Source organism: Nycticebus coucang, chromosome X, assembly GCF_027406575.1.
Source record: "Nycticebus coucang isolate mNycCou1 chromosome X, mNycCou1.pri, whole genome shotgun sequence".
Taxonomy (NCBI): domain Eukaryota; kingdom Metazoa; phylum Chordata; class Mammalia; order Primates; family Lorisidae; genus Nycticebus; species Nycticebus coucang.
Window position 1 is genome coordinate 58,162,820 of NC_069804.1, and position 17,828 is coordinate 58,180,647.

Sequence of the window (17,828 nt, forward strand, 5' to 3'; positions counted from 1 at the left end):
AACATTAGGCAAATGGACTGCAGGGCTCTTTGATTTATGGCAACTCCTTTTAGTGCTGAGTCGGAGGGTCCTGGGACATTACAGGGGTGCTCGGGCCTGCTGAATTTTTAGATAATTCAGGTGGAAATGGTGTTGCCAGGAAGATGGCAATCCCATTTGGAATGCCATGGCCTACTTCAAAACTCTACAGAAAGGATGCCATATCCAGAATCAAGTCATTATCTCAGGCTGTGTAATGCAAATGGTCTAATTATAAGCAAGATTATTAACTATTTACTCACTTGTTCTGCCCACGTTGGCATGCAACTGTCCAGTCTAGGCCTATATAACTTCAAAGCCCTTTCTCTTTTAGGAAATTGAGAGCTTCCAAAAGTATGGAACACAGAAAACTGGTGACACCCAAAATAACTTTTGTTCTACTTAAACATTAAAATTTTGGTAGTTAATATATGTGTTTTATTTGGCAGTACCCATGTAGCACATCAAGATATTTTGTCAAGTGATGGCAAAGAACACTGATACTATATACTCTATGGAAAAGTACCTTAAAACTTCCTCTAAAGATCTTTAATCTTCCTCCCAGATTTCCTCCCCTATTGGCAATTGCCCAGTTTTTTGTCTCTCACTTTAAATCCTCTATCCATTACCAGACTTCTTGTTTTCCCAAGAATAGAAACCACCCCTCTTTCTACCCCCTCTGTCATCTGTTTGTACAGGTCAGAATCTAAGCTTCCAATTTTCATTGTTTGTACCAGACACTATTTCTGCAATAAAGGATCCTCCTCAGGACACAATCTTTGGATGACAGCAGGACATTATAAGCAGTGATGTGTTTTCCTCTTTCAGAAAGTGCCCAAATTTACCTGTTTCCATAGTGCAGAAATTATAACTATATTTCAGGAAGAAAAAATGTTATACTTCATCTTCAAGGTTTCCTGAGCACTTTTGCCTCAGGATTGGGAGAGAGGTCTCAGGCATGAGAAATTGGCTGATGGTGTTGAAAGCATTGAGAGGATGTAAACTCTAGAAAGCTGTGTTGGGGAGAATGTTTCTGGGTAATTAAACTGAGGACTGCTTACATTGCCTACTCAGCAGTCTTTGTGAATCTGCAGCATAGCAACTTTGATACCTGTGTTTATTCTCAGATCTCAGTTTACTCATCTTGAGAAAGGTATTATGCATTCTGAGTTGTTTTGTGAGCACTGGATGAGAGAACACATATGAATAGTTTAGTAATGTGTAAATCTATTCATTTCATTCTTCTAATTTCATTTTAATAAAAAGAGTGAAATGAATAAATAAATGAATTAATTTAAAATAAAATGTTCAATGAAAATGTAAAACTTAAATATTTTGATTGTATTTACTTTCGCAGTTACCTTTATTACCCTGATTTTTCATTTTTACAGTTACATAAATTATTTTCAATAAATTTCGATTTCAAAAAATCAGTTTCACTGAAAATATTTAAAAAAAAACTGGCATAGTGGTATCCAGAATTGTCACAAATCTTAAAAGGGGTGAACAAACTACTGAGTTTTGAAAAATGCTAACCCAAGTCATGTGATGTGGACTGTGTGAGATACAAAAACGGATAACACTAAAAAATGAGTCATAAGTCCCCTCACCCTCAATACTTCATAGTGCAATAAAAAACTTTACTTGGCATCTAATACACAACAGCCAAATTGTGGCATCTATTGTGTTATAGTTATTCCAAATTGGAAGAGAGTTTTCTTTTGCTGTGAATATCACAGTAAAATATCAATTAACTCAATAAACATCTGATAATGCTTACTGTAGTTCAGTCTGGATTTCCTGACGCCTAGTGGGTAAGGCTGATGCGTACATAGAGCATAAAAATAGGACTATATGTGATGAACTGGGAGTCTTTACCTGGCATAGCAGGAATACAACTATCAAGAAGAAGGATTGATTCAAATAGATTGCAAAAGAATGGCCAAAGAGGTAGGAGGAAAACCAGGAAAGTCATCTCCCTGTGAATGTAAAAATATTCAGTTATGTTGACAGTTTCACCCATTATTGGTTCACCTATTTCATTCTGTCAGAATATAATTGTCACAACAAAATCTATGAATTTGAACTCTGGGTTTCCTGACCTGGGCACTGAGCGCTTGTCCCACCTTAAGCAGTTCCATCTCCTGGAGATACCAGTTGTTTCAGTAGCAGTTTCTGTAATGCTGTGACCTGCAGGTACTGGGATACCTGCAGGGAGGACACCGGGATATCTCTGAAGTTGGGAAATGCACTGAAGGCCCATCCGGACCTCCATAAGAGCTGCGCCGCCCAGACCTCGGTAAGAGCTTCGCTGTGACCCCCGACCCATGACCCATGACACGCGCCCACCGGGCCTCCACATGCCCTGACCAGGAACTACAGGAGCCATGCAGCCCCACGTCCTCACTCCTGTACCCTCCCTGCCTCCACACCGCCCCACTTGTCTGGCCAGGGACTCTGGTAGCTGCGTGCCCTCTGGAGCCCTCCCTGCCTCTGTGTGGAGCCCTTCTCCTGGCCAGAGACTGCTGGAGCCTTGGGCTCTCTGTGCCAAAGTCACTGGGCGCCAGGAACTCCCCGAACCGTGTGCACCAACCCCCCCCCCGTCCGGTTGCTGCATCTGGGTGTATCACACTCTGGAGCTGCTTCCACAACCAGAAATCCTTGGCTGGGAAGTCCCAGAGGAACTACACAGTGTCACTCCCTACAAAGATCCAGCAACAATAGAGTGATCCCGCTGGGGTCTAATCTTGGAGAGACACCTCCCCAACTCTGAAGATGGCCAGAGGCAATGGTGAAAAACAATCATGAGGCAAAATCAACAGAAAAACTCTGGCAATATGAATAATCAGAGTACATCAACTCCCCCAAGGATCAATGGGGCAGACGCAGCACAAGATCCCATGCACAAACAAATAGCTGAGATGTCAGAAATCAAATTCAGAATCTGGATAGCAAATAAGATCGAATAAGAATTTCAAGCAGTAACCCAGAAGATATCTCAAGAATTCAATGAATTCAAAGACCAAATGAACAAAGATTTTGACACATTGAGACAAGAAGTTGCTGCCCTCAAAGATCAGAGAAACACAGTAGAATCCCTCAGTAACAGAATGGAGCAAGCAGAAGAAAGGATTACTGACATTGAAGACAAAGCTTTTGAATGCTTCCAAACTCTCAAAGAAGAAGAGAAATGGAGGGCAAAAATAGATCACTCTCTCAGAGTGCTCTGGGATAATTAGAAGAAAACCGATATTCTTCTTATAGGGATCCCCAAAAGTGAAGAAGTGACTTCAAAAGGCACAGAGTCTCTTCTCCATGAGATTATGAAGGAGATCTTTCCAGACATGCCAAGAGATTATGAAATTCAGATAGCAGACAGTTTCAGAACTCCAGCATGACTCAACCCGAATAAAACATCCCCCAGACACATCATAATCAATTTCACTAAAGTTAATATGAAGCAGAAAATTCTGAAAGCAGCCAGACAAAAGAAAACCATCACCTACAAGGGGAAGAATATTAGAATAACTGCAGACCTCTCTGCTGAAAACTTTCAAGCTAGAAGAGGATGGTCATCGACTTTTAATCTCCTAAAACAAAATAACTTTCAACCCAGAATCCTGTACCCAGCTAAACTGAGTTTCATTTATGATGGAGAAATTAAATACTTTAATGACATTCACATGTTGAAGAAATTTGCCATAACTAATGCAGCTCTCCAGGATATTCTCAGACCTATACTCCATAAAGACAAGCATAATCCTCCACCACAAAAGTAAACACACCCATCAAATTCCAACTTCCACAGTTGCAAAAGGATTAAAAATGTCCACCGGACTCTCAAAATGCTTATCAATATTCTCAATTAATGTGAATGGTTTAAATTATCCTTAAAGAGGCACAGGTTGGCTGACTGGATACAAAAACTCAAGCCAGATATCTGCTGCATACAAGAATTTCATCTTACTTTAAAAGACAAATATAGACTCAAGGTTAAGGGATGGTCATCTATACTCCAGGCAAATGGAAAGCAGAAAAAAAGCAGGTGTTGCAATTTTATTTGCAGATGCAATAGGCTTTAAACCAACCAAAATAAGGAAGGATAAGGATGGACACTTCATATTTCTTAAAGGTAACACTCAATACGATGATACTTCAATTATTAATATTTATGTACCCAACCAGAATGTACCTCAATTTATAAGAGAAACTCTAACAGACATGAGCAACTTGATTTCCTACAGTTGCACAGTAGTTGGAGATTTTAACACCCCTTTGCAGTGCTGGATAGATCTTCCAAAAAGAAGCTAAGCAAAGAAACTTTAGATTGAAACTTAACCATTCAACATCTGGACTTAACAGACATCTACAGAACATTTCATTCCAACAAAACTGAATACACATTCTTCTCATCAGCCCACAGAACATACTCCAAAATCGACCACATCCTAGGCCACAAATCTAACCTCAGCAAAATTTAAAAAATAGAAATTATTCCTTGCATCTTATCAGATGATCATGGAATAAAAGTTGAACTCAAGAACAACAGGAATCTGCATACCCATACAAAAACATGGAAGCTAAACAACCTTATGCTGAAGGATAGATGGGTTATAGATGAGACTAAAAAGGAAATCACCAAATTTTTGGAACAAAACAACAATCAAGACATGAATTACCAGAACCACTGGGATACTGCAAAGTCCTAAGAGGGAAATTTATAGCACTGCAAGCCTTTCTCAAGAAAACGGAAAGAGAGGAAGTTAATAAATTAATGGGACATCTGAGGCAACTGGAGAAGGAAGAACATTTTAACCCCGAACGCAGCAGAAGAAAAGAAATAACCAAAATCAGAGCAGAATTAAATGAAATTGAAAACAAAAGAATTATACAACAGATCAATAAACCCAAAAGTTGGTTTTTTGAAAAAATCAATAAAATAGATAAACCTTTGGCCAACCTAACCAGGAAAAAAAGAGTAAAATCTCTAATTTCATCAATCAGAAATGGTAAAGATGAAATAACAACAGACCCCTCAGAAATTCAAAAAGTCCTTAACGAATACTATAAGAAACTCTGCTCTCAGGAATATGAAAATCTGAAATCAATCAACCAATACCTGGAAGTACACCACCTACCAAGACTTAGCCAGAATGAAGTGGAAATGTTGAACAGGCCTTTATCAAATTCTGAAATAGCATCAACTAGACAAAATCTCCCCCAAAAGTAAAGCCCAGGACCTGATGGCTTTACGTCATAATTCTACCAAAACTTTAAAGAAGAACTAATACCTATACTACTAAACCTCTTCCAAAATATAGAAAAAGAAGAAATATTACCCAACACATTCTATGAAGCAAACATCACCTTGATCCCCAAACCAGGGAAAGACCCAACAAGAAAAGAAAATTATAGACCAATATCACTAATGAATATTGATGCAAAAACATTCAATAAGATCCTAACAAACAGAATCCAACAACGCATCAAAAAAATTATACACCATGACCAAGTTGGATTTATCCCAGGGTCTCAAGGCTGGTTCAATACCATAAATCTATAAATGTAATTCAGCACATAAACTAAAAAATAAGGACCATATGATTCTCTTAATTGATGCAGAAAAAGCTTTTGATAATATCCAGCATCCCTTCATGCTCAGAGCACTTAAGAAAATTGGTATAGAAGGGACATTTCTTTTTTTTTATTGTTGGGGATTCATTGAGGGTACAATAAGCCAGATTACACTGATTGCAATTGTTAGGTAAAGTCCCTCTTGCATCATGTCTTGCCCCCATAAAGTGTGACACACACTAAGGCCCCACCCCCCGTCTCTCTTTCTGCTTCCCCCCCATAACCTTAATTGTCATTAATTGTCCTCATATAAAAATTGAGTACATAGGATTCATGCTTCTCCATTCTTGTGATGCTTTACTAAGAATAATGTCTTCCACTTCCATCCAGGTTAATACGAAGGATGTAAAGTCTCCATTTTTTTTAATGGCTGAATAGTATTCCATGGTATACATATACCACAGCTTGTTAATCCATTCCTGGGTTGGTGGGCATTTAGGCTGTTTACACATTCTGGCGACTGTAAATTGAGCTGCAATAAACAGTCTAGTACAAGTGTCCTTATGATAAAAGGATTTTTTTCCTTCTGGGTAGATGCCCAGTAATGGGATTGCAGGATCAAATGGGAGTATAGCTTGAGTGCTTTGAGGTTTCTCCATACTTCCTTCCAGAAAGGTTGTACGAGTTTGCAGTCCCACCAGCAGTGTATTAAACTAATAGAGGCCATCTACAGCAAACTCACAGCAAATATCGTATTGAATGGAGTTAAATTGAAATCATTTCCACTTAGATCAGGAACCAGGCAAGGTTGCCCATTGTCTCCAATGCTCTTTAACATTGTAATGGAAGTTTTAGCCATTGCAATTAGGGAAGAAAAGGTGATCAAGTGTATCCACATAGGGTCCAAAGAGATCAAACTTTCACTCTTCGCAGATGATATGATCATATATCTGGAAAACACTAGGGATTCTACTACAAAACTTTTAGAAGTGATCAAGGGATACAGCAATGTCTCAGGCTACAAAATCAACACCCATAAATCTGTAGCCTTTGTATATACCAACAATAACCAAGCTGAACAAACAGTCAAGGACCCTATTCCTTTCACAGTAGTGACAAAGAAGATGAAATTTGGGGGAGTATACCTAACAAAGGACGTGAAAGATCTCTACAAAGAGAACTATGAAACTTTAAGAAAAGAAATAGCTGAAGATGTTAACAGATGGAAAAACATACTATGCTCATCGCTGGGAAGAATCAACATTGTTAAAATGTCTATACTACCCAAAGCAATATAAAATTTTAATGCAATTCCTATTAAATCTCCATTGTCATATTTTAAAGATCTTGAAAAAAATCATACTTTGTTTTATACGGAATCAGAAAAAAACCTGGAATAGCCAAAACATGACTCAGCAATAAAAACAAAGCAGGAAGAATCATGCTACCAGACCTGAGACTGTATTATAAATTGATAGTGATCAAAACAGCATGGTACTGGCACAAAAACAGAGAAGTAGATGTCTGGAACAGAATAGAGAACCAAGAGATGAATCCAGCTACTTACCATTATTTGCTCTTTAACAAGCCAATTAAAAACATTCCGTGGGGAAACGATTCCCTATTTAACAAATGGTGCTGTGTGAACTGGCTGGCAATCTGTAAAAGACTGAAACTGGACCCACACCTTTCACCATTAACTAAGATACACTCTCACTGGATAAAAGATTTAAACTTAAGACATGAAACTATAAAAATACTTGAAGAAAGTGCAGGGAAAACTCTTGAAGGAATTGGCCTGGGTGAATATTTTATGAGGAGGCCTCCCCAGGCAGTTAAAGCCATATCAAAAATACATTACTGGGACCTGATCAAACTAAAAAGCTTCTGCACAGCCAAGAACACAGTAAGTAAAGCAAGCAGACAGCCATGAGAATGGGAGAAAATATTTGTAGGTTATACCTCCGATAAAGGTTTAATAACTAGATTCCACAGAGAACTCAAATGTATAAGCAAGAAAAGAACAAGTGATCCCATCTCAGGGTGGGCAAGGGACTTGAAGAGAAACTTCTCTAAAGAAGACAGATGCACTATCTACAAACACATGAAAAAAAGCTCATCATCCTTAATCATCAGAGAAATGCAAATCAAAACTACTTTGAGATATCACCTAACCTCAGTAAGAGTAGCCCACGTGAAAAAATCCCCAAAACAGAGATGTTGGCGTGGATGTGGAGAAAAGGGCACACTTCTACACTGCTGGTGGGAATGCACACTAATACGTTCCTTCTGGAAGGATGTTTGGAGAATACTTAGAGACCTAAAAATAGACCTACTATTCGATTCTATAATCCCTTTACTAGGTTTATACCCAGAAGACCAAAAATCACAATGTAACAAAGACATCTGTACCAGAATGTTTATTGCAGCCCAATTCATAATTGCTAAGTCATGGAAGAAGCCCAAGTGCCCATCGACCCACGAATGGACTAGCAAATTGTGGTACATGTATACTATGGAATATTATGCAGCCTTAAAGAAATATGGAGACTTTATCTCTTTCATATTTACATGGATGGAGCTGGAACATATTCTTCTTAGCAAAGTATCTCAGGAATGGAAGAAAAAGTATCCAAGTACTCAGCCCTACTATGAAGCTAAATTATAGCTTTCACATGAAGACTATAACCCAACTATACCACAAGAATTTGGGGAAAGGGCCAAGGAAGGGGAAAGGAAGGGGGGAGGTTAGGGTGGAGGGAGAGTAATGGGTGGGGCGAAACTTACTAAATGCAGAATACAAGTATCTACATACAATAACTAAGAAAATGCCATGAAGGCTACATTGAACAGTTTGATGAGAATATTTCAGATTGTATATGAAACCAGCACATTGTACCCCTTGATTGCACTAATGTATACAGCTATGATTTAACAATAAAAAAATAAAAAATAAAATAAATAAACAAATAAAAAGAATTTAAACTCTAAAATGAAGTAATACAATTGGAAGGCTTGTATTTACTCAAAAATTTCTTCTTCCAACAAGTATTTGTTAAATACTCATTGTGTATCACACAGTTTTTATTTGGTAAAGCTTTTAGTAAATCAACTAATGGGCTAGTACTCTAAGGTCTAATAAGTAAGTAGGATGATAACAGGGTAACTGAGATTCACTGGGAAGCATAAGTGAGGAATCGAAGATTTGGTGAATTCTAAACACAGAATGTGGATGAGAGGCCCAAATCCCCCTCAAAGTGAAGGGAAATTGGAATATAGTGGTGAGATAATAGCTATCCTTTCCTGAGGGATGGGTTACACAATAAACATTTACTGAACACAACTGGGCCTTTTGGACGAGAAGAAAACCCAAGCCACAGCTACCAAGTACCTCTTGTCTAGTGGGAAGACAAACAGAAACAGACAAATAGAAAGACAAACTAAAACTTCTGATGAGGACACTGACAGGGGTAAGACGCTGAGACACTGGAAACACAGAGGGAGTCCTGAAGGGTGAATACCAGGCTGAGGAGTGAGTGAAAGTGATCAAGTTGTAAAAAGGCTTAACTAGGTCAGAGACATAGAGCTAAATAGCAGTGTGGTCAGTTTTCATCATTGGGTCAGTCTGATTCCAACGCTCCATGAGTTTATGAGTTTACCCCAAGTTGAAGCCTGTAACAAGGCCATCTGTTTTTGTTCAGAACTTAAAGGTACCCTTCCCCTGGCTCTTCTGTCACCTTCTTTTCCTTTCACACTCACTATAAAGTGAGGTAGTTAGCCCCACCTAACTAACTGCTTCAGAGTAGCAATTCTGAGATCTGACCTGGCACTTTATAGGGATGCTCTTCCCTGCTGGGTCCTGAGATTTTTCAGATGTGAACCCTTTTGGAAGCATAATGCATGTCTCATGAGAAAGCACAGGTATATCCTCACAAGTATAATGTAAATGAAGTGTTGTCATGGTGAGTGGATAAAGTTCTGGCTTTGGAGATAGACAAACCTGAAGGTGAATTCTCAAATCCATCACTTATCACCCAAGTTACTGTACATCTTTTAGCTTATTTCCTCATATGTAGAAAGCAGAGGAGGCAGGTATTGATGAATACCACTCAGGGGAGGTTGGGAAAGAAAACAAAAAGTACTCTTTGAGATTATCTATTTATGTTTCCTCTGTGAACTACCAGAGTACAGGAGCCCGATCTGAATCATCTCCATGCCCCTAAAATTCCCAGAACCACGTTCAGATAGAGCAGCCTCAGCACATTTTTCTTGTATAGAGTGGAGTCAGGCCTCAGCTGTCTCTGCTCCAAAGCGATGATGCTTGTTTCGAAGATCTGTCCCAGCATCCTAGAGGTCTACAGGAACTTCTCATATGCCAGTGTTGGTAAGACGCCCACAAAAGAAGGTATATTTTTCCTGTGGTGCATTTTTCTCCGCTGTGACTTTTGCTATGACTGTTTCTATTTGAGGTTTTGAGCTACATTTGGATAGAGCTGAGCCATAACTAATTACTCTTCCTGCCAAATCAAATTTTGTACACAGACAATGCAGGAGGCAGGCTACAGGACCTTTAAAGATTTAGGCTTTATTAGAAGAAAGACTGACTGATAGAAGAGTAACAACAACAACTTCTAGTATTATATCTGCCACTGGCAAGCCATAATTTATCCATCAGAGGCCTAATCCCATTGTGCCATAAATTGTGGCAACTTGTCTTTCTCATCCACTAAACTGTGAGCTTCCAGAGGCCAGAAAATGAATTTATTCTGGTTTATTCCACATTTTACTCCTTGCACCCATGACAATGCCAGGCACATAGAAAACATTCAATAAATACTTCCTGAATACATGAATAAGAGCATCTGTGAATTTTGTGCAACCACACAGAGGAAGTAGCAGGTTAAGAGTGGCTCTAAAATAATCCTAATGTCCCACAACTTGCAAGAGGAAGAGGCAGAATTCCATCCTAGATCTGCTTGAATCAAGAAGCCTATAGTCTTGCTTGTATTGGCTTTACTAGACTTTGAGACTTTGCAGTTTAACTTGGCCACTTTCCATGCTTCTCTAAATTCAGAAAGAAGCTCTGTTTAGCATGGACTTTGTGTCCAAGGCTGCTTCATAGATCAGAGTATTCAGACGATAAGTACTTATTATTCACTTAACATGACTAGGTACTCCTTTAGATGCTGGGGATTCAGTAGTGAAGAAAATTGGCACTGTCCCTGCTTCATGAAAGCTTATGTTCTAGGTCAAAGAGATAGAAAAATAAACAAATTATCAGTGCTACTTGGGGATTAATTATCATAACAAGGTAAGAGCTTAATATATTGCAAATGACTTAAATAAATTAAAATAAATAACAATATCTTATCTTATTTATCTTACATATGTAATTAATAGCAAGTGCTATTTTTTAAATTAAATACCAGATTATGGGCTTGGCACCTGTAGCTCAGCGACTAGGTTACAGGCCACATACACCAGAGCTGGCAAGTTCAAATCTGGCCCAGGGCCTGCCAAACAACAATGACAACTACAACAAAAGAATAGCCAGGCGTTGTGGCAGGTGCCTGTGGTCCCAGCTACTTGGGAGGCTGAGGCAAGAGTTGGAGGTTGCTGTGAGCTGTGACACTACAGCACTCTACTGAGAGTGTCATAGTGAGACTCTGTCTCAAACAAACAACAACAAAAAGATTATGAAAGTAAAACAATATAGACACTCTTGAATTTTGCAACCAAATATTGGATGAAACAGTTATTCCCTCAAGTCTCCTTCACCAACTCACACAGCTTCTGAGAACAGAAAAATACTTAAAGGTGAGAGAACTTTTACTGACATATTCTTTCTCTACTTGTGATACCACTACATATCTGCCTTGTCAAATTACGTTAAATTTTAAATACAAACTGAATCCCCATAAACTAATCACCAGATGTTTCATGTATACCTATTAGAGGCTTACCATTAAATTGAGTACCACAGGTATAAGAGAATGCTAAATCATGCTCTCTGCTTTCACTGACCCCAAAGCCCTCTTAAGAAGACAGTGCAGGGGTAGTCAGCCTCAGTGGCACCACGGGTGACCCAGGAGACCCGACGCAGGCGCACTTTGCCCTTGAGGAGCAGCGAGCGGGCAGGCTCCCGGCAGGAGGGGTTGGCGTAGTAGAACTGGTCTCTGCCAGGGGCGGGGTGTGTCTTTAACGCCAGCCTCCCTCTTCTCTTAGGAGGGTGGAACAAGATGGCGGCCGAGTAACAGCTTCCTTGCATCTGGGAACCGTGAGTCTGGGGAGATAGGACTCCAGGCATCTCTGGCTGGTGGGATCTGCCTATCATCACCCCTCTGAGGATACAGGAAGTCAGCGAGAGACTTCTGGACGCCAAGAGGAGGACTAAAACAGGGGAAAAACGGCAAGTGGTCATGTGTGTTCAATCCGTCTGAACCCGCCCGCAACTTCCACAGGCACAAGAACTGAAAGAGTAAGAGGAAGTGAAAGGAAAATTAGGGAAAGGAAACAGATAAAAGAAATCACTCATGAGGAAGAATCAGCAGAAAAATCCAGGCAACATGAAGAACCACTCCAGAACAACCCCGCCAAGGGACCATGAGGTAGCTACTGCAGAGGATTCCACCTATAAAGAAATGTTAGGAATGACAGAAAGGGAATTTAGAATACACATGTTGAAAACAATGAAACAAATGATGGAAACAATGAAGGAAACTGCTAATAAAGTGGAAAATAACCAAAAGGAAATCCAAAAACAGAATCAAATAAGAGATGAACGATATGAAGAATACAAAAAGGATATAGCAGAGCTGAAGGAACTGAAACAGTCAATCAGGGAACTTAAAGATGCAATGGAAAGTCAGCAACAGGTTAGACTATGCAGAAGAAAGAATTTCAGATGTAGAAGACAAAGTTCTTGAGATAACTCAGATAGTAAAAGAGGCAGAAAAGAAGAGAGAGAAAGCAGAACGTTCGCTGTCAGAATTATGGGACTTTATGAAGCGTTCCAACATACGAGTTATAGGAATTCCAGAAGCTGAAGAAGAATGTGCCAGAGGAATGGAAGCCATACTAGAGAATATTATAAATGTAAATTTCCCAAATATCACCAAAGATTCTGACACACGGCTTTCAGAGGGATATCGGACCCCAGGTTGCCTCAACTCTAACTGAGCTTCTCCAAGACACATTGTGATGAACCTGTCCAAAGTCAAGACAAAAGAAAAGATTTTGCAAGCTGCCAGGAGTAAGCACCAGTTGACCTACAGGGGCAAATCCATCAGAGTGACCACAGACTTCTCTAATGAAACTTTCCAAGCAAGAAGACAATGGTCATCTACCTTTAATCTACTTAAACAGAACAATTTCCAGCCCAGAATTTTGTACCCTGCTAAGCTAAGCTTCAAAATTGACGGAGAAATCAAATCATTTACGGATATACAAACATTGAGGAAATTCGCCACAACAAGACCAGCTCTACAGGAAATACTTCAACCTGTTCTGCACACTGACCACCACAATGGATCAACAGCAAAGTAAGAACTCAGAAATTAAAGGACAGAACCTAAACTCCACACTGATGCAAAAGATAAAACCAAGCAAGGGACTCTCACCAAATAAGACAAATAGAATACTACCACACTTATCAATTATCTCAATAAATGTTAATGGCTTGAACTCCCCACTGAAGAGACATAGATTGGCTGACTGGATTAAAAAACACAAGACATCCATTAGCTGTCTGCAAGACACACACCTGGCTTCAAAAGACAAATTAAAGCTCCGAGTCAAGGGTTGGAAGACAATTTTTCAGGCAAATGGCATTCAGAAGAAAAGAGGAGTTGCAATCTTATTTTCAGATACATGTGGATTTAAAGCAACTAAAGTCAAAAAAGACAAAGATGGTCACTTTATATTGGTCAAGGGAAAAATACAACAAGAATACATTTCCATTCTAAATATTTATGCACCCAATTTAAATGCTCCCAGATTCTTGAAACAGACCTTACTCAGTCTGAGCAATATGATATCTGATAATACCATCATGACAGGGGACTTTAACACTCCTCTTACACAGCTGGACAGATCCTCTAAACAGAAATTAAACAAAGATATAAGAGATTTAAATGAGACCCTAGAACAACTGTGCTTGATAGACGCATATAGAACACTCCACCCCAAAGATAAAGAATATACATTCTTCTCATCACCCCATGGAACATTCTCCAAAATTGATCATATCCTAGGACACAAAACAAATATCAACAGAATCAAAAGAATTGAAATTTTACCTTGTATCTTCTCAGACCATAAGGCACTAAAGGTGGAACTCAACTCTAACAAAAATGCTCAACCCCACCCAAAGGCATGGAAATTAAACAATCTTCTGTTGAATAACAGATGGATGCAGGAAGAAATAAAACAGGAAATCATTAACTTCCTTAAGCATAACAACAATGAAGACACAAGCTACCAAAACCTGTGGGATACTGCAAAAGCAGTTTTGAGAGGAAAATTCATCGCTTTAGATGCCTACATTCGAAAAACAGAAAGAGAGCGCATCAACAATCTCACAAGAGATCTTATGGAATTGGAAAAAGAAGAACAATCTAAGCCTAAACTCAGTAGGAGAAAAGAAATCTCCAAAATCTAATCAGAGATCAATGAAATTGAAAACAAAAGAATCATTCAGAAAATTAATGAAACAAGGAGTTGGTTTTTTGGAAAAATAAATAAAATAGATAAACCATTGGCCAGACTAACGAGGAATAGAAAAGTAAAATCTCTAGTAACCTCAATCAGAAATGATAAAGAGGAAATAACAACTGATCCCAGAGAGATACAAGAGATCATCTCTGAATACTCCCAGAAAATCTATGCCCAGAAATTTGACAATGTGAAGGAAATGGACAAATATTTGGAATCACACCTTCTCCCAAGACTCAGCCAGGAAGAAATAGAACTCCTGAACAGACCAATTTCAAGCACTGAGATCAAAGAAACAATAAAAAATCTTCCAACCAAAAAATGCCATGGTCCAGATGGCTTCACACCAGAATTCTATCAAACCTTCAAGGAAGAGCTTATTCCTGTACTGCAGAAATTATTCCAAAAAATTGAGGAAGAAGGAATCCTCCCCAACACATTCTATGAAGCAAACATCTACCTGATACCAAAACCAGGAAAAGACCCAAACAAAAAGGAGAATTTCAGACCAATCTCACTCATGAATATAGATGGAAAAATTCTCAACAAAATCATAGCCAATAGATTACAGCTTATCATCAAAAAAGTCATTCATCATGATCAAGTAGGCTTCATCCCAGGTATGCAAGACTGGTTTAACATACGCAAGTCCATAAACGTTATCCACCATATTAACAGAGGCAAAAATAAAGATCACATGATCCTCTCAATAGATGCAGAAAAAGCATTTGATAAAATCCAGCATCCTTTTCTAATTAGAACACTGAAGAGTATAGGCATAGGTGGCACATTTCTAAAACTGATTGAAGCTATCTATGACAAAACCTCAGCTAATATTTTACTGAATGGAGGAAAACTGAAAGCTTTTTCTCTTAGAACTGGAACCAGACAAGGTTGTCCTCTGTCACCTTTACTATTCAACGTAGTGCTGGAAGTTCTAACCAAGACAATTAGGCAAGACAAGGAAATAAAGGGAATGCAAATGGGAGCAGAGGAGGTCAAACACTCCCTCTTTGCTGATGACATGATCTTATACTTAGAGAATCCCAAAGACTCAACCACAAGACTCCTAGAAGTCATCAAAAAATACAGTAATGTTTCAGGATATAAAATCAATGTCCACAAGTCAGTAGCCTTTGTATACACCAATGACAGTCAAGAAGAGAAGCTAATTAAGGACACAACTCCCTTCACCATAGTGTCAAAGAAAATGAAATACCTAGGAATATACCTAACGAAGGAGGTGAAGGACCTCTATAAAGAAAACTATGAAACCCTCAGAAAGGAAATAGCAGAGGATATTAACAAATGGAAGAACATACCATGCTCATGGATGGGAAGAATCAACATTGTTAAAATGTCTGTACTTCCCAAAGCAATCTACCTATTCAATGCCATTCCTATCAAAATACCAACATCGTACTTACAAGATTCAGAAAAAATGATTCTGCGTTTTGTATGGAACCGGAAAAAACCCTGCATAGCTAAGGCAGTTCTTAGTAATAAAAATAAAGCTGGGGGCATCAGCATACCAGGTTTTCGTAGGTACTACAAAGCCATACTGGTCAAGACGGCATGGTACTGGCACAAAAACAGAGACATAGACACTTGGAATCGAATTGAAAACCAAGAAATGAAACTAACATCTTACAACCACCTAATCTTCGATAAACCAAACAAGAACATACCTTGGGGGAAAGACTCCCTATTCAAGAAATGGTGTTGGGAGAACTAGATGTCTACATGTAAAAGACTGAAACTGGACCCGCACCTTTCCCCACTCACAAAAATTGATTCGGGATGGACAAAGGACTTAAATTTAAGGCATGAAACAATAAAAATCCTCCAAGAAAGCATAGGAAAAACACTGGAAGATATTGGCCTGGGGAAAGACTTCATGAAGAAGCCTGCCATGGCAATTGCAACAACAACAAAAATAAACAAATGGGACTTCATTAAACTGAAAAGCTTCTGTACAGCTAAGGAGACAATAACCAAACGAAGGAGACAACCTACACAATGGGAAAGGATGTTTGCATATTTCAATAAGACAAAAGCTTGATAACTAGGATCTATAGAGAACTCAAATTAATCCACATGAAAAAAGCCAACAATCCCATATATCAATGGGCAAGAGACATGAATAGAACTTTCTCTAAAGATGACAGATGAATGGCTAACAAACACATAAAAAAATGTTCATCATCTCTATATATTAGAGAAATGCAAATCAAAACAACCCTGAGATATCATCTAACTCCAGTGAGAATGGCCCACATCACAAAAAATCTCAAAACTGCAGATGCTGGCATGGATGTGGAGAGAAGGGAACACTTTTACACTGCTGGTGGGACTGCAAACTAGTACAACCTTTCTGGAAGGAAGTATGGAGAAACCTCAAAGCACTCAAGCTAGACCTCCCATTTGATCCTGCAATCCCATTACTGGGCATCTACCCAGAAGGAAAAAATCCTTTTACCATAAGGACACTTGTACTAGACTGTTTACTGCAGCTCAATTTACAATCATCAAAATGTGGAAACAGCCTAAATGCCCACCAACCCAGGAATGGATTAACAAGCTGTGGTATATGTATACCATGGAATACTATTCAGCCATTAAAAAAAATGGAGACTTTACATCGAATTAACCTGGATGGAAGTGGAAGACATTATTCTTAGTAAAGCATCACAAGAATGGAGAAGCGTGAATCCTATGTACTCAATTTTGATACGAGGACAATTAATTACAATTAAGTTTATGGGGGGTGAAGCAGAAAGAGGGACGGAGGGAGGGAGTGTGGCCTTGGTGTGTGTCACACTTTATGGTGGCAAGACATGATTGCAAGAGGGACTTTACCTAACAATTGCAATCAGTGTAACCTGGCTTATTGTACCCTCAATGAATCCCCAACAATAAAAAAAAAAAGAAGATGACAGTGCAGGGTGGCGCCTGTGGCTCAGTGAGTAGGTCGCCGGCCCCATATGCTGAGGGTGGCAGGTTCAAACCCAGCCCCGGCCAAACTGCAACAAAAAAATAGCTGGGTGCTGTGGTGGGCGCCTATAGTCCCAGCTACTCGGGAGGCTGAGGCAAGAGAATCCCTTAAGCCCAGGAGCTGGAGGTTGCTGTGAGCTGTGTGAGGCCACGGCACTCTACCAAGGGCCATAAAGTGAGACTCTGTCTCTACAAAAAAAAAAAAAAAAAAAAAAGAAGACAGTGCACATTGACCCCCTACACTGGTAGAACTCAAGAAAGTTTGGATTATGGTGAAAGGTATGTGATCTTAGATTCATAAATACCTTTGATCACCACTTACTGGTCTGCAGATTCTAGAAAAGACCCTGCAGTATTCTGAGTTTATTTACTCATGTGTAAATTAGAGAAACTGAAAAGCTTCTATACAGCTATGGAGACAACAACCAAAGCCAATAAACAACCTTAAGAATGGGAAAAGATATTTGCATATTATGAATCGGAGAAAAGCTTGATAACTAGGATCTACAGAGAACTCAAATTAATCAACA